At 45.2% G+C, this 25,326-nt stretch overlaps 1 protein-coding gene across 2 annotated transcripts in view; it reads left to right on the plus strand.

Annotated features, from left to right (window-relative positions):
* DLG4 (discs large MAGUK scaffold protein 4) overlaps positions 1-25,326 on the plus strand; it is a 130,895-nt gene that overhangs the window by 38,236 nt on the left and 67,333 nt on the right. The gene's annotated exons all lie outside the window — the stretch shown is intronic.

Raw genomic sequence — 25,326 nt, forward strand, 5'->3', positions numbered from 1 at the left:
GTAAAAAGGGCATGTGGGTGGGTGTCCACTTTTCACCGAAACCGCTTGACCAATTGCATTCAAATTTGGACACAACGTCCCATGCGAATGTCCGAAGGATCTTAGAAAGTTTTCAAATACAGATGCCACACCTCCGCCAGGTGAAACTGCAAAAAAATCCTGTTCCAGAATGCACCACTCAGCCAAAAGTGCATGCTGGGAAAAGAACCAGGTTGCAAACCAGCACCCTCTAGTGGCGGCTACACTGGTACTACACCTATAGAACTTTCCCTCTCAACAGCACCTCAGCTGCTGTTTACATACTAGGCCGAAGCCTTTACAGACTAGGCCGAATGGAGGTACTGACTCACCTGGGTGGGGCTTGGGGGGAGGAGGGGATGGAATAGGTCAGGACACGGTGGGACCAGTCACAGGGATGAGCCAGGGGTGGGGGGCACAGGGGGCGTGATACATCATGGGTCGGGACAGGGTGGGGGGAATCACGGATAAGGTGAGTGGGGGGAGAGGGGGCGGGATACGTCATGGATCAGCACAGGGTGGTGGCAGTCACAGGGATTAGCCACAGCAACGCGTGGCAGGGCCAGTTAGTTGTCTAAAAAATGTTCATAAAGGTAAAGGGACCGACTGGAGTTGCGGCGCTCATCTCTCGTTATTGGCCGAGGGAGCTAGCGTACAGCTTCCAGGTCATGTGGCCAGCATGACAAAGCCGCTTCTGGCAAACCAGAGCAGCACACAGAAATGCCGTTTACCTTCCCGCTGGAGTGATACCTATTTATCTACTTGCACTTTGACGTGCTTTCGAACTGCTAGGTTGGCAGAAGCTGGGACCAAGCAACGGGAGCTCACCCCATTGCAGGGATTCGAACCGCTGACCTTCTGATCGGCAAGCCCTCGGCTCTGTGGTTTAACCCACAGCACCACTATACAGAGTGGTAATTAATGTTCAAGCTCGTCTCAAGGGGGATGCTGATGGTTGTAGTGTATTGGGAGAGAAATGCCTCTTTTTGCAACGTGTGGAGGCTTAGCACATACAGATGCTTTTTGATCTGCTCTTGTTGGGATCAAAAGTATTAAACAGGTGGAGCAACTCCATTATGAAGAAAGATGGCCATGTTTGGGACTTTTAATTTAGAGAAAAGGTGAGTAAGAGGTGACATGATAGAAGTTTATAAGGAGGAAGTAGATAGAAAAGTGCCCCCCTATAACATTAAAACCTGTGTATATCCAATGAAGCTGAATGTTGGAAGATTCAGGACAGATAAAAGAAAGTCCTTCACACAGTGTATATGGAACTCACTCCCATAGGAAGCAGTAATGGCCACCAACATACTGTAGATAGTTTTAAAGGGATTAGATCAGTGTTTCTCAACCTTTTTTGGGCCAAATAAGAAAATTCCTTCAGTAGCACCTTAAAGACCAACTAAGTTTATATTTTGGTATGAGCTTTCGTGTGCATGCACACTTCTTCAGATACACTAGAAACAGAAGTGTCAGACCCTATATATATATACAGAGGGTGGTGGGTGGGAATGGGAGATGGGCTGATGGGAGTGGTAAACCTGTAGATGGGTGTTAATGGCTGCTGATGGCTGCAATTAGTCCTGGGCTGAGGTGCTAAAGAAAGCTTGATCATGCATAATGAGATAAGAATCCGATATCTCTATTCATCCCAGGTGCTTCCATGGTTTTAAGCTTGGTAATGATTTCCAATTCAGCAACTTCCCTTTCCAGTCTGTTCCTGAAATTTCTCTGTAATAAAACAGCTGCTTTGAGATCTTGTATAGAATGTCCTGGGAGATTGAAGTGTTCTCCTACTGGTTTTTCAGTCTTATGGTTCCTGATGTCAGATTTATGTCCATTTATCCTTTGGCGTAGGGTTTGGCCTGTTTGTCCAATATAGAGAGCTGAAGGGCACCGTTGGCATTTGATGGCATACACAATGTTAGAAGATGAGCAATTAAATAGTCCTGAGATGGTATGTTGGATGTTGTTGGGGCCAGTAATGATGTTGTCCGGGTGTATGTGGCAGCAAAGTTGGCATCTGGGTTTATTGCAGGCTCTGGTACCAGTGTCCATGTTAAGTCTGGTGGTTGTATTATTGTGGGTGAGGAGTTGTTTAAGATTGGGTGGCTGTCTGTAGGCAATGAAAGGTCTTCCTCCCAGAGCTTGAGAAAGGGAGCTGTCATTGTCCAGGAGAGGCTGTAGATCTCTGATGATGCGTTGTACTGTTTTAACTTGGGAGCTGTATGTGATGACTAGTGGTGTTCTGTTATTTTCTTTTTTGGGTCTGTCTTGCAGCAGGTTCTCCCTAGGTATCAGTCTGGCTCTGTTGATCTGTTGTTTAACTTCATCAGGTGGATATTTTAGTTCTAAAAAGGTTTGCTGTAGATCTCTTAGGTGAGATTCTCTGTCTGTAGAGTTGGAACAGATACGGTTGTAACGTAGGGCCTGGCTGTATACGATGGATTGTTTGGTATGTTTGGGATGGTAGCTAGAAGCATGTAGATATGTTTGTCGGTCAGTTGGTTTTCTGTATAAGGTGGTGTCTATACGTCCATCCTGTATTTTTATAGTAGTGTCCAAAAAATGTATTTCTTGCATAGATTGGTTCATTGTTAGGTTGATGGTGGGGTGAAAGTCATTGAATGTCTGGTGGAAGGTTTCCAGGGTCTGTTGTCCATGTGTCCAGATAATAAAGATATCGTCAATGTATCGTAGGTACAAGAGAGGTTTGAGTGGGTAGGAGTCTAGGAAACGATGTTCTAAGTCTGCCATGAAGATGTTGGCATACTGTGGGGCCATGCGGGTGCCCATGGCTGTGCCGCTGATCTGGAGGAACAGGTCATCACCAAATTTGAAGTGGTTGTGGGTAAGGACAAAGTGGCAGAGTTTGGTAGCAAAGTCCACTGTGGTTTTATCTGAAATGGTGTTCCTTATGGCTTGTAAACCATCATTGTGTGGGATGTTGGTATATAGAGATTCCACATCCATAGTGGCTAGTATAGTATTGTTAGGAAGATTGTTCAAATATTGTATTTTCCTCAGAAAATCTGTGGTGTCACGTACGTAGCTGGGAGCACTGATAGCATATGGTTTCAGAACAGAGTCCATATAGCCGGAAACACCCACTGTAATGGTGCCAATACCTGAGATGATGGGGCGTCCTGGGTTTCCTGGTTTGTGTATTTTGGGTAGAAGATAGAAAGTTCCTGGCCGAGGTTCCGCTGGTGTGTTTGTGAGGATCTGTTCTTGGATGTGTAGGGGTAGCTCCTTAATAATCTTGTTCAGTTCTTTTTTGTATGCTTGTGTGGGGTCTGAGTCCAATTTCATGTAAAAGGCAGTATTGGAAAGTTGTCTGTGGGCCTCCTGGATGTAATCAGTTTTGTTCATGATGACGACAGCTCCACCCTTGTCTGCCTCTTTAATTATAATGTCTGGGTTGTTCCTGAGATTTTCTATGGCTCTCCTTTCAGCATGGTTTAGATTTTGTTGTAAGTGATGGTGTTTTCTGGTCACATCCGTTTGGATTCTGTGGCGGAAGCAGTCGATGTACAGATCTAGTGTGGTAACACTTTTGGGCCAAGGCACACTTGTTCCATGAAAAAAATCACGAGGCACACCACCATTAAAAAAGCTAAAAAATTTAAGTCTGTGCCGCCCTATATTGACTATATAATTATGACTGTAAGAAACACTTGCCAATTGCTGTGTTGGTTGCAATCTCCTGTAATAAGGCTTCACAAGCCGCTGATTTCTCTGCCAGCACAATCCTTTGCTCAGCAAGTTTCAGGTTGAGCTCATCCAGCCAGCTTCTTTAAGTTTGTCTAAAACCACCCTCCCGTGGTGGTGGCTGTTGAGAGCTGCGCTCGCCCCGCGTCGTGACCCGGCCGGCTTCCTTTCCGGCGGGTCAGTGCTGTTTATTGGCAGCCGCTAGGCACGTGACAATGCAAATCGCCCTTCTCGTCGCCGCACGTCGCGGCACACCAGCCAGCGTCTCGCGGCACACTAGTGTGCCGCGGAACAGCGGTTGAGAAACGCTGGATTAGATAAGAGGATAAGGCTATTAATGATTTCTAACCATGATGGCTATGTTCTGCCTCCACAGCTAGAAGCAGTAATGCTTCTGAATACCAGTTGCTGGAAACTCCTGCTTGAATCCTGCTTGTGGGCTTCCTATAGAGACATCTAGTTGGCTACTGTGAGAACAGGATGCTGGACTAGATGGGCGCTTGGCCTGATCCAAAAGGCTCTTATTATGTCTTTATAGGAAATATATGCCTGGAAAGCTTCCTTCAGAAAGAAAAAGTTGTAAAATTGAAGAATTATTGGACACACAAAACTTCTGGAGAGTTCCGAAGAACATCTGACTGGCCACTTTGGGAAGCTGGGAGCAGAACTAGATGGAATCACTTAGGTTCATACAGTAGAGTTTTTTGTATGTTGTGTTAAACTGATGAAGCACACTAGACGTTCATCAAGACTTCCTTTTGTGCTGCATTTCGGGGCACAGGTCTGGTTTTAATTCCCTATGTCCAACAGAGTATTTTTTGTCCCTGCGCTTTCCCCAGGAAAATCCACATTTTATCACTGAATCAGAGCAAGTGGCAATCAGATTTTCTGCAGTTTGCTGTTTGCTCACATTCAGCAGTAAAATGCAGGTTTTCCTGGGGAAAGCGTCAGAACAACAACAACAAAACAGATGTGGAACTTTAAAACTGTGGACCTGTGTCTGGAAAGTGTAGCGCAAATGGAAGTCTGGATGAGCTCTCGGCCAGCCTTCCCCAGCCCGATGTGCACCAGATGTTTTGGAGCTTGTTCTTGGGGTTGATGGGAGTTGTAGTCCTAAACATCTGGTGGGCACCAGGTTGGGGAAGGGTGGATGAGTATAGGCCCACTCACTTGTTGACAGTGCATCTCCAAGCAGGATGCTTACCAGGATGACACTGTGTTACCTTCAGGTTTGTATAGTTGGAGTTAGATTGTCAGAATAGGATCATTCTAGGAGACCAGGCTTCAAATCCTCACTCAACCATGAAGCTCACTAAGTGACCTTGGGCCAGTCACTGGCTCTCAGCCTAACTAACCTACCTGTTGTGAGGAGGGAAGAACTGTGTATATAAATGTTGTTTGTTTGTTTGTTTGTTTGTGTTTGTAACAAATAAATACCGGTACATAATAAATAAAAGCAACAGTTTGAAGGGAGAAGAGCACACAAACAAAAGGAGTTGGGTCAGCCCCCTTTTGTTATGCACAGAATGTTGCATCAACTCTGTTTCCTGCATTGTTGAAGAGGAGTTCTGTGTAGTACAGAAAACACATATTTTAGCCAACATTCCTGATCAGGGAAGCAGTATACAGTACTATAGAACCACTTTGTAGCAAACTTCTTCTTCTTCTTTTTTGCAATAACTAAGGGGAACTCTGAAGCTGACCAAATTTGACACTGATCCCCTTAGCATGTATATTGAATATGTGTATGTGTGTGCACGCGTGCACTAAATTGCCTATTGGAGTAGAGAAGATAACAGTGTAATCTGAAATGAGGCAGCTGCGTTCCCAGCGGGCTCCCTCATCTTATGCTGACTTGCAGCGGCCTCCTTGAGTGTATAGATTGCTTATACTGTACTAGGGATCCCTCCTTCACCACCTTCTTAAATGCAGCTGGTTCTGGGGTTGTTGGGCGGTGGGGGGGGGAGTTGCTCTGCAGCTGTGTAGAATGGAGGGGTAAGAATTACAGAGGAGGAAAGAAGATTTTCTTCGCTTCTGAATCTGAGTAATGCAGGAAGGTTGATGCTATACTTCCATATAATTCTCCCCTATCCCCTTGATCTCTCTGTTGAACCCTTCTGTCTTACCTCCCTCTTTAAGATCTCTCCCCATGGCCTTTGGCCCCAAATGTTGGGAGTTGTATTTTTAAAAAAATATAGGTAGCCACTAATTATTATTTTTGCCTTTAAAAAAAAGAACTGCATCCTACCCCCCCTCCCCACAAAAAACCTCTCAGCGCCATGCGGGAGCAGGAGCCTGTCGCCATGACAACCCCAGAGCCCCAGTGGCTTGGTTGCTAAGCGACTAAGAGACAGGGAGGCCAGGATGGATGGAGGAAATACATCAATGCAGATGGGGGAGGCCAAAAATGATGGCTCCACCCCTTTGAGTGACTTTGGGGTGGGGAGATTTGAAGAGCATGGGGGTATCCTTATGCATCCTTCACCTCTCCCAGTATCTTTTAAGGTCTCTCTGAGACCATCTGCTTTGCATGCAGAAGTCTGTCTCCAATGGCATCTCCAAGAAGGGCTGCTGCCAGCTAGTGTAGACAGTACTGAGTTAAATGGACTCATGCCTGTCTCAGTATAAACACAACTTCCTATGTTGGGGTGTGGAGGCTACTATTCCAAGCCCTCTTAGTGGGTGAGGATGCCTTATTAGAGAGGTGGGGAGAGGGGGATAGTTCCATGAAGGACCTGTGCATGGCCGCAGTATCCCACCCCTTGGAATCCCCAGCAACTGGTATTCAGAGATATAGTGCTACCGAGGTAGAATTTATCAGTGCAGGGGACTGATTTATTTATTAAATTTATATACTGCCCTTCATCATAAGATCTCAAGGCGGTTCACAGAATAAAATTTCATCACAGAGGAACATGCATCACTCTATATGTGTGTGAGAGAGAGACCAAGAGAGTAAAGAGGTTTTTTTGATATGGTCTTTTCTAGCAACTGGTGTGTTGCTAGACTAATGGTGTGCATTACGTGTTGGTTTAACACTCCTCCCTGTTATGCAAAGTGGGCCAAATATTGTCTGCCAGCAGTCATGTGCCGTAGCCCTCCAAGGGTGCCAGAAACTGCATGGTTTTGCTTACATTGTTTGAGCCTACCAAAATAGGATGCTCTTGTACCCAGCAGGCCACAGGAAGAGGCTGTTGCATTGCTTTTGAACATAAGAGGAGACTGCTGTTAGGGCGTGTTGAATTGTTGAACCTTCAAATCCCAAAAATGAAGGGTGCTAAAAACTTGCAACATGACTTGAGGAATCAAAAGATATTTTGATTAAATTAATATAATTTAGTTTTGCTTGGTAAGTAAAATGTGTGTAAAATTACATAGGAATCATTTAAAATGATTGCGAAGTACTTGCAGTTATATATTCTTCTTCTTATTTGATTTAGCATTACCCGACATTTTCGGAAGGTAAAACTAAATTATTTGGTTTTCCAAAAGCAATTTATGTGCTTTTTCATCAAGCATAGACTTACCAAGCTAAATGTTGTCCAGTCACAAAAATAATAGCAGATTTGAATTCCTCACACTCAAAGACATATTTTTTAAGACCCCTCACTGAAGAAATTTGCAAAAAATGGCATGTCCTGCTACTGCATCAGACCAATGGCCCATCTAGTCTACCATCTTCTTCTCAGAGTGGCCAACATGATGCCTGTAGGAAACCCGCAAGTAGGACCTGAGTCCCAGAGCACTCTCCCCTCCTGTGGTTTCTAGCAACTGGTATTTGGAAGCACATTGATTTATATACTGTATTAGTAACTTGGTTTTAATGTAACATTTTTATAGGTAACTGTATATTTTTGTAATATTTTGTTCAAGTTGTCTGTGGTTGCTTCAGTTTTCTGTATACTGCTTAGAGATATTTTAACTATATTCAGGCTTTTTTTTTTTAATTGGCATCTGTCTCCAGAGACAATGGAGTGCACCTCTGAGGGTGAAGTCAAACTGATGCATTAGCAGCACTTAAATGACCTCTCCGGGGCGCAATGTGTAAGGAGGTCCTGGGTTGCCCGCTCTCGGCCTCACTTATGTGGTCCAAAGGAAAGCAGAGCAAGACATTTGGTGCCAGCTTAGCTGCAGGAGGTGCCGGAAGAAGGCATACAAGGCACCATCCAACTGCCACCCAAATGTGTAGATTTGTGTAGGGTTTACTTCTGAAGATTTTCTTTTCCTGAAGATATAGTGTAAGGAGGCAGAGGTTGAGGATCAGTGTTTTCTTTCTTCTTGACCATTGAGACTCACTCTTGGTCTCATCTGCTCAATCTGCCAGAGCCTGTCTTCACATGCAGGGGAAGTCCCTAACTCACCAAAGGCTTGAATCTCATTGGCTACCCTCACATGGTTTAGCTAGCCAGTCAAAAGCCATTCCTGGGATGTAGCCACTTTTGCATGCTGACAGCTTCTAGGAGCCACAGGTGAGAACCGAGTGCAGGGTGGAGACCAAAGGTGGTCAAACTACCCCAGAAAGAGCATAACATGTTCCTCATCAGAGGTCCTACCCCTCCACTAATGCACCCCATTAAGTGGTATAGAAATTAAATAATCATTATTGCCTCTGACTAGTGAGGCAGAGCACAGCCATCATGGCTAGTAGCCATCAATTGCTGTCTCCATTAATTTGTTTGATCTTCTCTTAAAGCCATCCAAGTTGGTGGCCATCACTACCTCTTGTGGGAGCGAGTTCTTGGTGCTGCATGAAAAAGTACTTTTGCCCATCCTGAATCTTCCAACATTGGATATTCCTGGGTTCTAGTGTTATGAGAGGGGAGGGACTTTTCTCTCTCCACTTTCTCCAGGCCAGGCAGAATTTTATAAGCTTCTATTATGTCACCTCTTAGTCGCCTTTTCTCTAAACTCTGGTTTAGCAGTTTGGACCTATTGGAATTAGGGGCAGTCTTGTGCTCTGTGGAGACAGTAAAACACAGGATTGGTGCATATGTGCTACGTATGTGTATGCTCACAATAATGTTATTGAACACCTTTGCACTGCATCATTGTATTTGCAGTCAGCTGTCCCTCTCACACATGTGCTTGCATGTACATACATGATATATTCAGTAGTACTTCACCATTGCACTGTGTGTGTGATTCTCATTCATTCACATGCTCTTTCATGCTTTCTCCATAAGAGCACATGCATGTTAATCAACTATGTGACTGACACGTTGAGAGAGGACTGGCACATGTGAAGCAGTTGTCACAACTCAGATGTCACAGGTGGTGGGTGTATTTGCATCCTTATGACCCCCGCCACAAGCAGTTTTTGGCTGTTCACAATTCGACTGCAAGTCAACCACTGAGTGATAATGATATGTGCAAAATATACACGTGCACATCCCCAGCCGTGTGGCATGTCTCAACTTTGCACTTCCCTGTCCCTTTCTTGCACATGTGCGCGCTCTCTCTCTCTCTCTCTCTCTCTCTCTCTCTCTCTCTCACACACACACACACACCATTTCTCAGGGTGTTTCTGTTTCAGCTCCACGCTCATAGCTTTGATGATTCAGTTTGTGAGCATTCCTTGCATAGTGCTTGAGCATTCTGAACACTGCAATGGTCTTTCTTTCCTCCTCCTTCCCTCCCTCCTTCCCTGCCTTGCGCGCGCGCACACACACACACAATTTCAGCTGCATTCTCCTAACAACTGCATTGACTTTTTGGTGACACACTCATACCAGTCACTTTGCTTCCCACATCCCCATGCAAAGTCCTGGCGCGCGCACATGCATCACCCCCACATCAACACCCCTGCATTCCCCTTCTGGGAATACTGCAATGGGGTATCTCTCTCTCTCTCTCTCTCTCTCTCTCTCTCTCACACACACACACACACACACACACCACACCATACTTTTGCATTGCACACACCAGAACATCCTTCTTCCTTCCAGCCAGCCAGCCCTCCCCATCTCCTTCTGCATCAATTGGACACTCACAACTGGAGCATCCTTTTCCTTCAACACCCCCCCACCCCCGCAAAACGCAGCATCCTGGACACACTCTCTCTCTCACACACACAAATCCTGCGACTGTCTCACACCCACACCGCATCCCTCACTCAGACTCCCCACATCCTTTTCTTGCACACTCCTCTCCTCTCTCTCTCTCTCCCTTGCTCACTGCATCAATCCTCTAATCACAGCCCTCTTTTTACCATTCTGCTTATATCCCCCCGCCCTGCACATCCTCTCCTCCCTCCTTCGCCCTTTCAGTTTCCTCCCTCCGTCTAGTCGTGAGGATCAAGCCCCCACCTCCTCTCTCTGGCAGCCCCCACACTCAGCTTCCCCATCTCCACCCCCCACACCCCCATGAAGACGAAGAACAGGCTCTCTTCCATGTGTCTCTGTGTGGTAGGTGTCACCTCTTCTATCTTTATGAAACCCCCCCTCCTTCCACCAGCCCCTAAGCAAGTCAGAGCCACCCCTATCTTTAACCCCTTCTTTTCCTCCAGCCCCACAGCAACAGGTTCAGAAGAGAGAGGGAATGCATTGCGGGGTGGTGTTGGTGCCGGGGAGGGTGACACAGATGTCTTATTCAACATCCAGGAGGCTGCCAAGAGACAGACCTTTCCCCAAAATATATTATCTATGGTCCTTAACCTGAAAAGGTGTGTGTGTTTTTGTAGCGAGATGGTGGGTGGGTGGGTTTGTTGCTAGGCACAAATCCAAATACTGACCCCACCCCCACCCCAAATATTCAAGGCTTCATGTGCCCCCCCCAAAAAAACAGCAGCCCCTGACATCATTAATGGCACAATCTTCCCCATATCCCAGCCACTTTGGCCCCCTCAAATTCCAGAGTATTGCTCTGTTTGTCTCCTGACACCAAACACCATCTGATTGCCCCCCCTCCCCCCCTATTTGTCTCCCTAAGCTCTGCTATTTCCTCCTTGGTACACTCCCCCCCCCCAAAATAGCAAATTCTGGTCTTGTCCCATTCCGTATATTACAAATTCTTGGCCTTCACATCCCTCCTACACCAATATAGTACTCGCCCATTCAAGGCTATTGCCAAATTCTCTGACACCCCCCCCCCCCGCCCAAAAAAAATGTTGGAGGCTCCCAACATAGAGGTACAGCTCTTCCGTCTCCCCACCCCATTCAAACCATCATGACGTCTTAAAATCTCCTGCTCAGTAACAACACAGTGGTCTCTCTTACCCTACCCCTGGAGAAAAAGTTTTTTTGGGGGGGAGTGTTACAGTGGATTTTATCCCTTCCTCTAGAATCACCTGTTTACTCTTACCATGACTGCCCCCCAACAATAAAACACCCCCTTTCCCCCCCACAGGATACCTGGAAACTTTGGGACCCCCAAGCCTCCACTACACCCCAATCCTTTCACCAAAACAGCCCTCTAGACTAAATTTCCTACAACCATAGGTATGGGATGCCTCAGTTTCCCCATTGGCTCATGTACACGTCTTTTTCTGGACTAAGTCAAGGGAAACCCCTACAATAGACATTTGATGCAAATGCTGTGCTGTAACTCAAACCCTTTAAATTATTGTTATCTGTCTAATAACTTACATTAATATTAATCCCCATTCATGCACAGTGTATCTGTAGTAGTTATTCACATCCTGTTAGAAGCTCTTGGGTTTTTTTTTAATGAATATTTGCTATAAGAATCAGTTGCCTTTGCATGGTGTTAATTGGGGAGGGGTTGTCCCTTTTTCCTTGCTAGTGTTTCAGCTCTTTTTATCACCTCTCTGTTTTGCTTCCAAAAGCAATTTTCTAGTCCTCATGAATGGTGCAAATGTTACAGTTATGATAGATGCTAGTGCATAGATGATATGAAGTGTCTGCTCCCCGCCCTTCCCTTAGTCCTTGCTCCAAAGCTAATGAATGTGAACCTTTCCCCCCAGATGTGAAAAATGTTTATTCTTTTTTTCCAGAAAAAAATTCTGAATAGTCTCAAGTGATGGATAGACTAATCACATACAAATATCAGTTTGTTTTCTATTGTTCTTCTTTCCTTACTCATTTCAGAGGATATTCAACGTCCTCTCTCAACTTTCTTTTAAAAACTGCATGAGCTTTTTTCAAATAAGTGGTACATGTATGCTTTTGCTTGAAAGAAAATGTTCTGAATGCCCAAATACATAATAGATAATAATCATAAAAGTGTATATATACAAGTGGGGTGAGTGTGTGTGAATTATTATTTTTTTGTAAGGCTTCCATCTTCTTACAATGGGTACTTAATTTTTTGCCTTCCAGAGGAAGGGCAACTGAATATTTCTCATTCTAACTAGAAGTATAATAGTTTGCAATAATAGGCAAATATTTTAACCGTCCTGACTGGGACATCTTTTAAAAATGCAAAAGTAATTTTTTTGTCAGATGGTAGATTTTGCTTCACTTCTGTAAAATGGCTTCTGTAAAATGTTCATAATGCTCCAGTGTTAAATGACATAACCCACCTTTTATCCTTCTTTTTTACATACTTGGTTTTGAAGGACATTTGATCTGCTGCTTTTCAAATCTGATGCCTATCTGTATATAAAATCCCATCAGTATCTTGCCCTTTTTAAAGCCAGGTGAAGAACCTGTGCCCCGCTCAATATTGGACTCCATCAGCCTCAGCCAGCATGGCCTATCATCAGAGGTTATGGGAGTTGTAGTCCTGCAATATCTAGAGGGACACAGATTCCCCTGCCCCAGTTTTAAAGTACCGGTACGCTAATGGAGGGTGTGTGCCCAATATGTTCCCAGTTCACTTGAGGAGGCTCTTTGGCTTACCACATGATCAGGCTAGGCTGGTGCCATCCAGATATTTTGTGCTACTACCCCCCATCAGCCCTAACCAGCACAACTGATGGGAGTTGTAGTCCGACTCCAAAACATCTGGATGGCACCAGGTTGAGGAAGCCTGGCCTAGTCGTTAGAATTTAGACCTGTTGCATGTAGTGCATGTATGAGTCTCTCTCTTTTCCTCTGTAGGGTCATTAATGTTCAGTGTTTCGTGTGTGTGCCCTTCCACACACTTTCCTGCCCATTCTTTTATTTAAGTGGCAAGGGACTTTCTCGTGAGGAAGCCTATTCAGCATAAGGGAAAATCCCTTTAAAAAAGGGATAACTTGGCAGCTATGTGTGGCACTCCTGATGTTGTTGGACTACAACTCCCATCAGCCCCATCCAGCATGGCCAGTTGTCAGGGATTGTGAGAATTGTAATCTGGGAACATCTGGAAAGGCACAGGCTCATCAACTCTGCATTAAGGGAGACCCGGCAGGGAGAGACTGTGTCTTCATGAGAGGGCACCCGCTTTGCAAGGTTCAGCCCTTGGCAGGATCTCCTGGTAGCACTGAGCAAAGCTCATGCCTGAAATCCTGGAGAACAACTGCCTTCCAGTGTAGGCCAAACTGAGTTAGGGCCATTGTGGGCCTGACTCATTGCAAAGTCCTCCCATGTGAGCCCAAGAGTGGACTTCTGTTTTCAAATAAACATAAGCGTCTCCATTTTTTTTTTTTGCTTACAGCTCGGGATTGTTTTCCTTCCATGCAGCTTTAATGCTGTTTTATGTTCTCGCTTTAATCCCAAATCCACTAACAAGGACAACCGAGCTTAACCTGACTCTCTTGCACGGATGACGGGGCTGACCCGAACCATGACACGTGGGGGCTTGCTTATCCCCTTCCACCATGTGGCCGTCCCCCCGTTACCTTTGGCAGAGAGCTCTCCTCATGTCAAGTCAAGGGACGTTGACCTTAAATTATGTATCGTACTTTATTAACAGCCTACCTGAGACTTCACCAACATGGTGCCCTTCAGATGTTTGGGACTTCAGCTCCTATCGGCTGACTGGGGCTGTTGGGAGTTGTAGTCCAAAACATCTTGAGAGCACCAGGCTGGCGAAGGTTGGTCTATCTCATCAGGCTGAGCTTGAGGCCTAGGAATTAAGGTCTGTGAACCTCATTGTGTCGCTTTGTGAGCCACTCACCAACACTTGGTGCCTGAGACCCAAATAGGCGAATGCACTCCCTTGGGGCCTAATGTTATAATTTGTGGAGATGTGTCTTTGTGAATTCTTATGCGAAAAGCCCCAGCTCCATGGCAGAACAAGTGTTTTGCATGCAAGAGAAGACCTTAGCTTCAATCCCAGCAGCACTTCTCATTAAAAGGAGCAGGTGGCAAACAATGGGAGAGTTCTTCTTCTCCACTACCTTTCCTCCATGGAACTCAAGGTGACTTACATGGTTCTTCCCATTGTATCCTCGCAACAACCCTGTGAAGTAGGCTGTGCTGAGAGTATGTGACTGGCCCAAGGTTACCTGGTGAGCTTCATGGCTGAGTGGGGATTGGAATACTCTAATCACAATGCCATGCTGGCTGTTTTACTGCTTGAGATTCTGGGAAGCCACTAGTGGTCAGAGCAGAGAGTACTGGGCTAGAGGGATGAATTGTTTCGCCTGGTATAAGGCAGCTTCCTATAATCTTAATTTGAATGTTTTGGGGTGCTCATGCAACATGTTTTGACAGCTGTTGGGGTTTTTGTTTTTGTTTTTCTGTGTTGCTTCTGTGTTGTGCTGGGGATCACAAGTGGGGAGAGTGCTGCTGTTCCGCTCAGGTCCTGCTTGCAGGCTTCCCTTTGGGGCACCTGGTTGGCCACAGTGAGACAAGGATGCCGGACTAGATGGGTTCCCCTTTGGCCTAATCCAGTTGCCAGGCTCATTTTATGTTCCTAATATGATTGCTGGTTAAGTTATGCTGGCTACTATGGCTACTAGCCACAATGGCTGTGTCCTCCCTTCACTGTCAGAGACAGTACACCTCTGAATACCAGTTGCTGAGGATCGCAAGTGGGAAGAGTGCTGCTGCTGCACAGGTCTTGAATGAAAGCTTCCCACAGGCATCCGGTTGGCCACTGTGAGAACAGGATGCTGGATTAGTTGGACCATTGGCCTGATCCAGCAGCTGGGCTCTTCTTGTGTACTTATAGTATTGTGGGACTCTTTGTACATAGAAGAAAAGATCCTTTAAATTGTAATGTGTGGCAGATTGTGTGTTTGATACCAGGACAGTGTACTTTGGGTCTGGTGTGTGTGTGTGTGTGTGTGTGTGTGTGTGTGTGTGTGTGTGTGTGTGTAGGAGAAACAGCTGTGTCTCTGTGGCCTACTCAGCTGGAGGAGGGGGGTGTAGCCGTCTCTCATCTATACAGGGAAAGGGCTGGGGAGAATCTCTGATTAACACCAAGGATTAATGATCTTAGCATAGCCCACGCAGACCACGTCCAGCCATTTCAGCTTCAGGGAGGAAGGACACTGGAAGGAGTGAATAGGTTGCTAATTCTCCCTTCCCCCTGCTCTTAATTTAAATACGCTAGTTGCCCAAATCCAATAGCTATGGAGCACCCTTCCCCAACTTGTTGCCCTCAAGATGTTTTGGAATTGTAGCCTGGTATACAGTTGGCAGTATTTACCCATTGATGAGCCGAGGACTCTTTGCACATTCTCAGAATTGCTGTTCTCTCCTACTTCCCTGCAAAGTGAATAAAACAGCAGGAAACAGAATCAGTCTGTGAGACGAAAGTTTCTGAAATGTAAAGGCCAAGACCTAATCAGGGCCTCACTCCTTCCCCTGAACAAAATAAAAAAATTCCTTCCAGCAGCACCATAAAGACCAACTAAGTTTTTATTTTGGTATGAGCTTTTATTTTGGTAAGGTGTTGCTGGAAGGAATTTTTTTTCCTTCCCCTGAAAACAGCCTGTTTATAGGGTCTGGGCTCAGTTCTGTAATCATAGAATTGTAGAGTTGAAAAGGACAACCAGGGTTTTCTAGTCCAACCCCCTGTAATGCAAGAATATTTGGCCCAAAGTGGATTTTGATCCCATGACCTTTTGATAGGGCTGCCGTATTTCAAAAAGTTAAAACCAAGACTAAGATCCAGGACAAAGCGCCACATTTCGGAAATTCCCCCTGGATGTCAATTCCACCTTTGAAATCCTGGACATATGGCAGACCTACCTGAGATTAAGAGTCTCATGCTCTACTGACTGAGCATAGGCTTCAGGTTTTTTTTTAAAAAAAATCGGGGTAGTAGCTGCTGTGATCCTCCTTGATTCTGCACTACAAATGGAAACTTTATGAAGCAAATGTGTGTTTTTTTGGGGTGTGTGTGTGTCTTAGAATCACCAATGCTGAGATATGCTCTTAAAAGGCATAGGATGCCCACTAGAGGGTGCTAATCACGCAGGAATTACCATTACTTCAGCACCACTAGTATTTCTGATTTCTACTACATAGCGCCCCCTGGTGTATGGGATGTTCTGTGGCTTGAGAGGGCAGACTGTGTCAATCAACTGACCCATGTTCAGCTACTGTTCATATGGAGCCAGGGCAATGCAGATCTCATCTGAAGCCTGGGGCAGGAGTCTTCTTAGAATAAAGTTATAAACTCAAACAAAAAAGCAGCTGGTCCCTGGTGGGCCCCTGGCCAGGTTAGCCCTCTGAGGCCCGGGGCAAGTGTACCTGACTGTCCCCTACCTGGAACCCTGAACAGGTGCTTGCCTGTCCATGCAGACAATATATATGAGCAACAATGGGCCACGTTCACACCATACATATAAAGCATTGTGATACCACTTTACATGGTCATGGCTTCCCCCAATAAATTCTGGGAGCTTGCAGTTTGTTAAAGATGCTGAGAGTTGTTAGAAGACCACCACCCCTTCTGATTCCCCTCACGGAGCTACAATTCGCAGAATGGTTTAACAGTCTCTCTTCCCAGGCAACTCTGAGAATTGTAGCTCTGTGGAAACAAGGGGTCTCCTAACAACTTTCTGCACCTTTAAGAAATTGCGGCTCCCAGAATTCATTGGGGGAAGTCATGACTATTTAAAGTGGTATCATAGTACTGTACTTTATAGGGTGTGAATGCGTCCGTGGTCTGAGACTCAGGAGCAGGCAACTGCCTAGTATGTTCCTATGAAAGAAGGCCAAACTGGTTTGGGCACAGAGGGGCTGAGCTTGTAAGAGGGCTCCAAGCCAAGCAGAAGGCTGGCCTAGGAGACAGTTGGCACCAGTGAAATCTTTACTGCTTTTCCAGGCCTGCAAGAACCCCAGCGAATTTGGACTCTGATCTGTCATCACAGGAGGACAGAAGCTTGTTGAAAGTGGGCATCTGGTGCCCCCTGCAGGACTGTTGCTAGGACATCTTGGCCGGACAGATTCACCCACACTGTTTATCAAAGCTCTTTTTGACATGCTTCAGTGACAAAGGACCGCCACCAATGTCCCCTCCCAAATCACCCCACAGGCGTTCAATCAATATGTACGTCCTGCCATCACACACAGAAAGAACCTCTTCATATTTATATGGGACAGCTGCATCTTTTAACAATCTTCTAATTAGGGAGACATAGTCTGGCACTTTGGAGAGGCTGAAATGTATAATTCTGAATGGGGAGTCCCCACTCCCCAAATGGTTTTGAAAGAATATACAGTATTAGGACATTTACACTGCAAAGCAGCAAAGCCCTTATTTCATCCATCCTACCTCCGTCTCCATACCCTTTTCCCTCCCGTTTTGAAAAAAAAACCATTTTCAGTAAAGGACCACACAGTTGTAGTGTGTGTGTGTGTGTGTGTGTGTGTGTGTGTGTGTGTGTGTGTGTGCTCACACCACAGTGAATGTGAATCAGAGGAAAGATTTGGGATTTCCTGTAATCTTTGTGGGGTGATTGGGTTATGCTATTCCCAGATTTGGGGACAGGCTGGCCACGTTCAGATGTTACATTTAAAGCACTATGATACCACTTTCAACAGTCACAGTTTTGTCTGAAAGCATTCTGGGACCTGTAGTTTGCTATGGTACTGAGAGTTTTTCTCCTCACAAAGCTACAATTTTCAAAGTGATTCAACAGTCAATCCCTCCTGCAGGGAACTCTTGCAATTGGAGCTGTGAGAATGGGAATAGGGGTCTCCTAACAGCTCTCAGGACCCATAACAAGCTAAAGTTCCCAGAATTCTTTGGGGGAAGCAATGAAGCGGCATTATAGTGCTTTAAATGGATGGTGTGACAGTGGCCTACATGTTAGAGCAGCAACTCTGCACTCAAAAGATCCCAAGTTAATGCTCTCCCTCTAAGATCATGTCTTCCAGGTGCCAAAGATTCACAATGTGATGGAGAAGTTGCCCAGTCTTATAAAGCCCACCGACCACAACCCCTTCCTTCTGATTCATGTGGGGATAAACAATACTGCCCCACAGAGCCTTCAACATATAGCTAGGGACTATGAGACTCTGAGCAGGAAGCTGAAGAGCCTTGGGGCACAGGTGATCTTTTCATCATTCCTTACTGTTGAAAGTCATGGCCCAGGGAGAGAGGAAAATACTGGAAGTAAACCACTGGCTGTGCAGGTGTTGTTGTCAGGAAGGGGTTGGCTTCTTGGATCATGGTCTCTGCTTCCTTGAGGAAGGACTTCTAGAAAAAGATGGGCTACAGCTCACAGCAGTTGGCAAGAATGTGTTTGCTAAGAGTCTTGTGAACCTGATCAGGAGAACTTTAAACTAGATGCTGATGGGGAGCAAAACAACATTACAAATGACAGAAGAACACCTGGTACTGTGTTTCTCTGAAAATAAGACACTGTCTTATATTTATTTATTTTTCCTCAGAAAAACACACACTATGGCTTATTTTCAGGGGGCGTCTTACTTTTTCCTCACCCTCCTGCTGTGGCCGGCATTGCCGCTGAGCCTATCACTATATCTTATTTTGGGGGTATGGCTTATATTCCTTGAATGCTTAAAAATCCTGCTATGGCTTATTTTATGACTACGTCTTAAAATAGGGGAAACCAGGGTACTGGGGATAGCTTCATTCAGAGGAAACTGAGGTGGTGCTCCAGAAACCTGCAAAAGGGCAAGAAACTACATGAAGGAATCAGCTGGAGGAAATGACTCATGGTTTCAGTTGTCTCTATGCAAATGCACAGAGTATGGGAGACAAGCAAGATGAATTGGAGATTTTAATACAGGATGGCAAATATGATCTGTTGGCATTACTGAAACCTGGTGGGATGAGACTCATGACTGGAATGTAGGAATTGGCGGGTAAAATCTGTTCAAAAGAAACAGACGCAGCAGGAAGGGAGGAGGATTATATGTAAAGGATGTGTACACTTGTGAAGAAATCCATGGCCTGGAGCATAGAAGGCAGATTGAAAGTATATGGGTCAAAAATGTAGGATAGAAAAGCAACAGTGACCTTACTGTGGGTGTCTCTATAGACCACCAAGCCAGACTGAAGACTTGGATGATGCCCTCCTAGAGCAGATTACCAAACATTCTAAAAGGAGGGATACAGTACTCATGGGAGACTTCAACTTCCCTGATATCTGTTGGAACTCAAACTCTGCCAAGAATGTAAGGTCCAACAAGTTCCTCCATTGCCTTGCTGACAATTTCATTTCCCAGAAGATGGAAGAAGCAACAAGGGGGTCATCTGTCTTGAAGCTGGTCTTCACCAACAGAGAGGAACTGATCAACGAAGTGGAAGTACTCAGAAACTTGGAAGGAAGTGATCATGTTCTCCTGGACTTCAAGATACAGAAGCAAGGGAAAGCTGAGTGCAGCCAGACATGCACCCTGGACTTTAAGAAAGCCAATTTCAAAAAGTTTAAGGAGATACTGGGTGAGATCTCATGGTCAGAAATTCTCAAAGAGAAGGGAGTCCAAGATGGATGAGAGTTTATTAAGGGTGAAACATTGAAGGCCCAAATGCATACAGTTCCAACAAGAAGGAAAAGTGGGAGGCATCTAAAGAAACCAGTGTGGCTGCATAAGGAGCTTACAGATGAGCTGAGATTTAAGAAGGGCATGTATAAGAAATGGAAGAAAGGGGAAATCGCAAAGGAGGAGTATACATGAGTAGCCAACAGTTGCAGGGTGAATGTCAGGCGGGCTAAAGCTCAGAATGAGCTCAGACTTGCAAGAGAGATTAAAAAATAATAATAAAAGGTTTCTTTGTCTATGTTCAAAGCAAGAGGAGGAACAAGCAAGTGGTAGGTTCCCTAAGTGGAGAAGGTGGAGAAATGCGGAAAAGCAGAGCTGCTCAACACCTACTTTGCCTTTGTTTTTACCCAAAAGGAAACCAATTCCCAACCTGGTGATAACAGAATAAATGATGTAAGGAGGGAACTGCAGCCCAAGATAGGAAAAGAGGTGGTAAGGGAACACCTTGCTATTTTAAATTAATTCAAATCTCCAGGCCTGATGAGCTGCACCCAGGAGTATTAATGAACCTTGCAGGTGTAATCTCAGAGCTTCTGTCTATATTTTTTTGAGAATTCTTGGAGAATAGGGGAGGTGCCTGCAGACTGGAGACACACAAATGTTGTCTCCATCTTCAAAAAGAGGGAAAAAGAAGAGCCAGGTAACTACGTAGCAACCGGTGAGCTTGACTTTGATACTAGGAAAGGTCCTAGAACAGATAATTCAACGGTCTGTGAGCACTAAGAAAAGGATGCTGTGATTACTAAGAGCCAGTGTGGGTTTCTCAAAAACAAGTCATGCCAGACGAATCTCATTTCTTTTTTTGATGGAGTTATAAGCTTTGTGGATCAGGGGAATGCTGTGGACATAGTTTATCTTGACTTCAGTAAGGTTTTCAACATAGTCCCCCATGATATTCTTGCGAGGAAGCTTCTAAAATGTGGGTTGTACAAGGTAAGTGTTAGGTGAACTTTCTGATGGTAAGAGCTGTTTTGACTCCCTCAGGAGGTTGTGGACTCTCTTTCCTTGGAGGTTTTTAAGCAGAGGTCGGATGGCCATCTGTCATGGATGCCTTAGTTGAGATTCTTGCATTGCAGGTGGTTGGACTAGATGACCCTTGGGGTACCTTCATGATTCTTTGAACTGCTAGTCAGAGTAGAGAATATTGAGCTAGCTGGACCAGTTGGTCTGATTCAGTCTAACACAGCTTCATATGTTCACTTTGAGGGGGTAAATGAGATCTTAATTATTTTCACCGGAATTTGAATGTTTGTATGAACGTAAAGAAGCACTTTTGGTTTTCCAAAAATAGGTGATTGTTTGAGGGAGCTACTTCCCTTCTCCATAATGGAAAATACTAAAAAGATAAGAACACAATAATCTTCTATTTGGGGGGAAAAACATTACTAGAGATTGGTAGGCAATAAGAGAATAGGGTAAGGAGAATTTACATTGGCACTTGGCACTGGTCCAGTTAGCATTAAATTTTGCTGTCTTACACACACACATTGTCTCTTTTTTTTCTTTTCGGTGGCATCTGCTGTTCTAATCCTATTGCGGATGCGAATATTTCTGATTAAACTGGCCAAGGCGTTGTCTGCAAGGTTTTATCTGTAGGCAAGGCCAGCTGGCAGTTTGAGAAGGAGGGGGTTGGTTGCTTGATAGGAAGGTGCAAGGGGCAGATAGTGGTGGAAATGCTTTGCTGCTTGTTCGCGGTTTTTTTCTTCTTTTAAATGATGTGTTCTAACATTTTCAACACCCCGCTTTGCTCATCTATGAACTCCCTTAGCACCTGACACATTATTAAAAGTACGTGAACCCACAATACACAGTGATATCAGTTCTCTGCATAAACAATTTTAAAATGGGGTGGGGGGTGCTGGAAACACTCATCTGAGCATCTCAAACAAAACCAGGCATTTCATTACCTTCTTTAAGACTGACAGAGTGAGTTTAAACAGGGGTGTCCAGAGTACTATCTAGTTCTGTTCTGTTAGATGAGTTTCAGTTTGTAAGGCTCGTGGCTCTAGACAACGTGCTTGGATCAGTCAGGGTAACTGCTTGCACTCTGGCTTTTGCCCCTCTTGGCTGATAAAAACTAGCAGGGAGGGGACAGCTGGGCCAGGGAGGTGGTCAATGCCTCCTTGTGAGAGATGATGGTCCCTGCCTGCCTGAAGGAGGCAATGATTTAACGACTCCTTAAGAAACCTTCTCTGGGTTTGGAAAATCCAAGTAATTACTGGTCAGTTGCCATTCTCCCCTTCTTGGGCAAGGTTCTTCCGTGGCTGGTTGCAAACCTCATCCAGGTACTCTCGGAGGAAACTGGTCTTCTAGATCCATTTTAATCAGAGTTCAGGCACAAAAACTGCTTTGGTCGCTCTGAATGATGACTTATGTCAGGGGAGAGACAGGGGAATTGTGTCCCAATTCTCCTCAGCCTCTTAGCAGTTTTCAATAGCAGTTTTCAATGAGTTGGGGATGGGTAGCACTGCTTTGCAGCAGTTCCAGTCCTACTTGGATGGTCATTTCCAGAGGCTGATGCTTGAGGAGTGCTCTTTGACCCTGTGGAGCCTTCAATGTGGGATTCCTAAGGGTTTAATCTTATCCCACATGCTATTGAACATCTACATGAAACTGCTGAGTGGAGTCCTCCGGAGTTTTGGAGTATGTTGTCAGAAATATTCTGCAGACACACAGCTCTGCTTCTCCTTTACATCTGCAGGTGTGGGAGTGGATGTGCTGGACTGATGTCTTTCCTCAGTAATGGACTGGAGGAGAGCCAATAAACTGAAGCTCAATCCAGACTGAGGTACTATTAGTGGGCTGTTTCCTAGACTGGATGGATGGGAGGTGGCCTGCTCTTGAGGGGGGATACACTCTCTCTGAAGGAGCAAGTATGTAGCTTGGGGGGGTCCTTCTAGATCCTTCGCTGTCATTTGATCTTCTGGTGGCACAGAGTGCCTTCCATCCACTATGGCTGGTGGCCCAGCTTCACCCCTATCTTGTCTGGGTTAGTCTAACTTCTGTTGTCTACGCTCTGGTCTCATTTAAGTTAGATTACTGCAATGTGTTCGTTGGACATAGGGTTGCCTCTGAAGATGGTTTGGAAACATCAGCTTGTGCTGAATTCAGGGACCAGGTTGTGTACCAGAGCAAGGCAGTTTGAGCATATAACATCAATCCTAACGTCAATACATATTCTCTATGCTGTTGTTTTTTTTAAAAAAACTCCCTGTAACAGCCATCTAAGAAAATGATGAACAATAAATTCAAATCAATATAATACCAATTTCCAAACAATAAACCTAATACCAAAAATTCAGTGGTATGCGTAATCGCCACAGTGCTAAGTAACTGAAAAAGCAAATGTGTTGAACATATACATACACTCCAGCTGGACTAGTAAAATCTTGGACAGGTTACAATTCCCATTTCACAGTATTTGAAACCCAGTTACCTCCCACTTTCATCCTTTTCTTGCAGAATTCCCTCATTTAGGAACCAGGGGTGAGGCTTCAGCTTTGTATGCCTGGCTAATCTGCAGGGGAGGGGAAAGGTAGTTCCATAGGCATGAGGCTAAATTGGGACCCAAATGTGATGTGTGGGTATTTCATTTCCTATTTATTACATTTATATCTCACCTTTCCTCCAAGGAGCTCAAGGCTGCATACATAGTTCTCCTCCACCCCTCCATTTTATCCTCACGACAATCCAGTTAGACTGAGAAACTGTGGCTGGCCCGAGGTCAGCTGCATGGCTGAGTGGGGCCTGGAACTGTGTCTGATGCTCCAACCACTACACCCCACTGGGTCTTTTCCAGCTTGGTGTTCCTATTAATTCATTGTGGGGTAACTGTTGTCAGTTGGCATTGAAGGTGGTCATGGTGGGGCACAGAATAAAGGCTTAGTATGCTGGGATTTATTTATTTTATGCCAGCTGTGCCCATGACACTTTACAGTGTCCCAAGACATCAAGCCTCTGTCCAACGGAGCCTACAAAAGAAAATTCACTGTAGGGAAAATAAACAGCTGGTGAGGAGGCAGGGAATGAAGGGGAAGGAATACACAGTTGTCTCAGGGTGCCTCCAGGGTGTCAGTATTTCACAGGAGGGATTCAAGTGCATATTACCAGAAGTTTAGGCTTGCATATTTTAAAGTTGACTCAAAGGCTCTCTTGACCCAGCATGGCAAATTGACTTTTAAAGACTTTTAAATAGAATTGGAACTTGTTGCAGTTTTGGAAAGTGACCGGAAAATGCATTGTAAAAGCTAGGGTGCACAAATGACTTAACGGGAAGATGTCCAAACACCCCAATCAGCACGAGTGCTCATTGTCATATAACCTGTTTGCAAAGAAATAATAAATGCTCAGTTAAGACCAGATATCATCTAACTGCAGTATAAATTTGGGCAAGCAAATCAGGATGAATACTCAATAGATACCGTATGTTTTCTGAAGACGCCTTTGGTTGCACATGCTTAGGCTTACTTGTGGGGTAACTTTAGGCTAGGCTTTGCCATTCTGTCACCCTTCAGATGTTTTGAACTCCCATCAGCCCCAGCAAGCACAGGTGGCTTGTTTAGGGTATGAGATTGCAGACTGAGCAAATGTAGAGTGTAAGTTACTTGCAGGCAGGGGTCTGTCTCTTTGCCAGTTAAGTGACATCTTGTGCATGATATTGAATGTTATACCCAGAGAGGTTGGGGATGGGTTGGAAATCTAAATAAGGACCTTGTGGGATAATGACATACACACTGCATCTGTAGAACCAGCCCTAGCGTTAGGCAGAGTGGGTCAACTGGCTCAGGTAGCTAACAATGGGATGTGTGTGGATGGACTGTGTGACTCAAAGAGAGGGAGGGACCTCCTTTGAACACGGGCTGAGTGCATTTCTGTCCCACTGAGCAACCTGCCCCATGTAGCAGGGCTTCTAGTTCACAAAACACACTATCTCCAAGGCTGACTTACATTAAGCTGCATCTGGGTATATGCATACCTTTTACAGCACCCCCAAAGGACATCCCCACCCCACCCCAAAGATTTCTGGGAGCTGCTTTAAAAGTGTGGTTTTTTTTTTACAAAAGCCTGGCACCTGTCCCTCTCTCTGCCAAGCCATGGCAAAATCACATGGAATCTCAGGCACCCACACAGGGTCTGTGTCCCTTTTGAGAATAGAGGACATGGCGGAGAATGTCGTGCACATCTTACAGCATGGTCCACAGCAGTGCAGGCAGTCTGTCCTTCACCCTCGCCAAGAACGAACTCCCCTTTCTTCTTCCCAGAAGGCCCTTGCCTCTTCCAGAGTAGTTACCCTGGCAACCTTCCAAATCTCCAGTCTCTGGTCACACCTGGGACAAGTTGTTGAGGACCCTCAATGGCTCTCTATAATGCTAACAGCTCTGCTCTTCCTTCAGCCAGCCAGCCAGCCTACTGTATCTAGTGCAGGCATGTTTCAAAGTCTGTTGGGTGGGTGGGGGCCTAATCCAGCCCCTGAGGCAGTTTATTTCCTGGGATAAAATCCTAAAAAAACCCTCAACAACTTCAATCCTAAAAGAAGCTCAACAACCCTAAAAAAAAGCTTCAGTCCTAAAAAAAGGTCAATAACATTGGTTGGCCCTTTGGTCGCCCCCCACGGCCCTTCACTTCATCAAATCTGGCCCTCTTTGAAAAAAGTTTGGACACAACTGATCTAGCCAGCCCAGGAATCCCCTTGCAGCTTATATTCTCCCTGCATATCACAAAGAACCCCCAAATCCTGGCATTATTAATTTCTAAGGTTTACCCCAAATCTCTGACAGCATTGTGTGTGTACCCTTGGAAACTA

This window comes from Zootoca vivipara, chromosome 12 (genome assembly GCF_965207765.1).
Source record: "Zootoca vivipara chromosome 12, rZooViv2.hap1.1, whole genome shotgun sequence".
In the NCBI taxonomy this organism is placed as follows: Eukaryota; Metazoa; Chordata; class Lepidosauria; order Squamata; family Lacertidae; genus Zootoca; species Zootoca vivipara.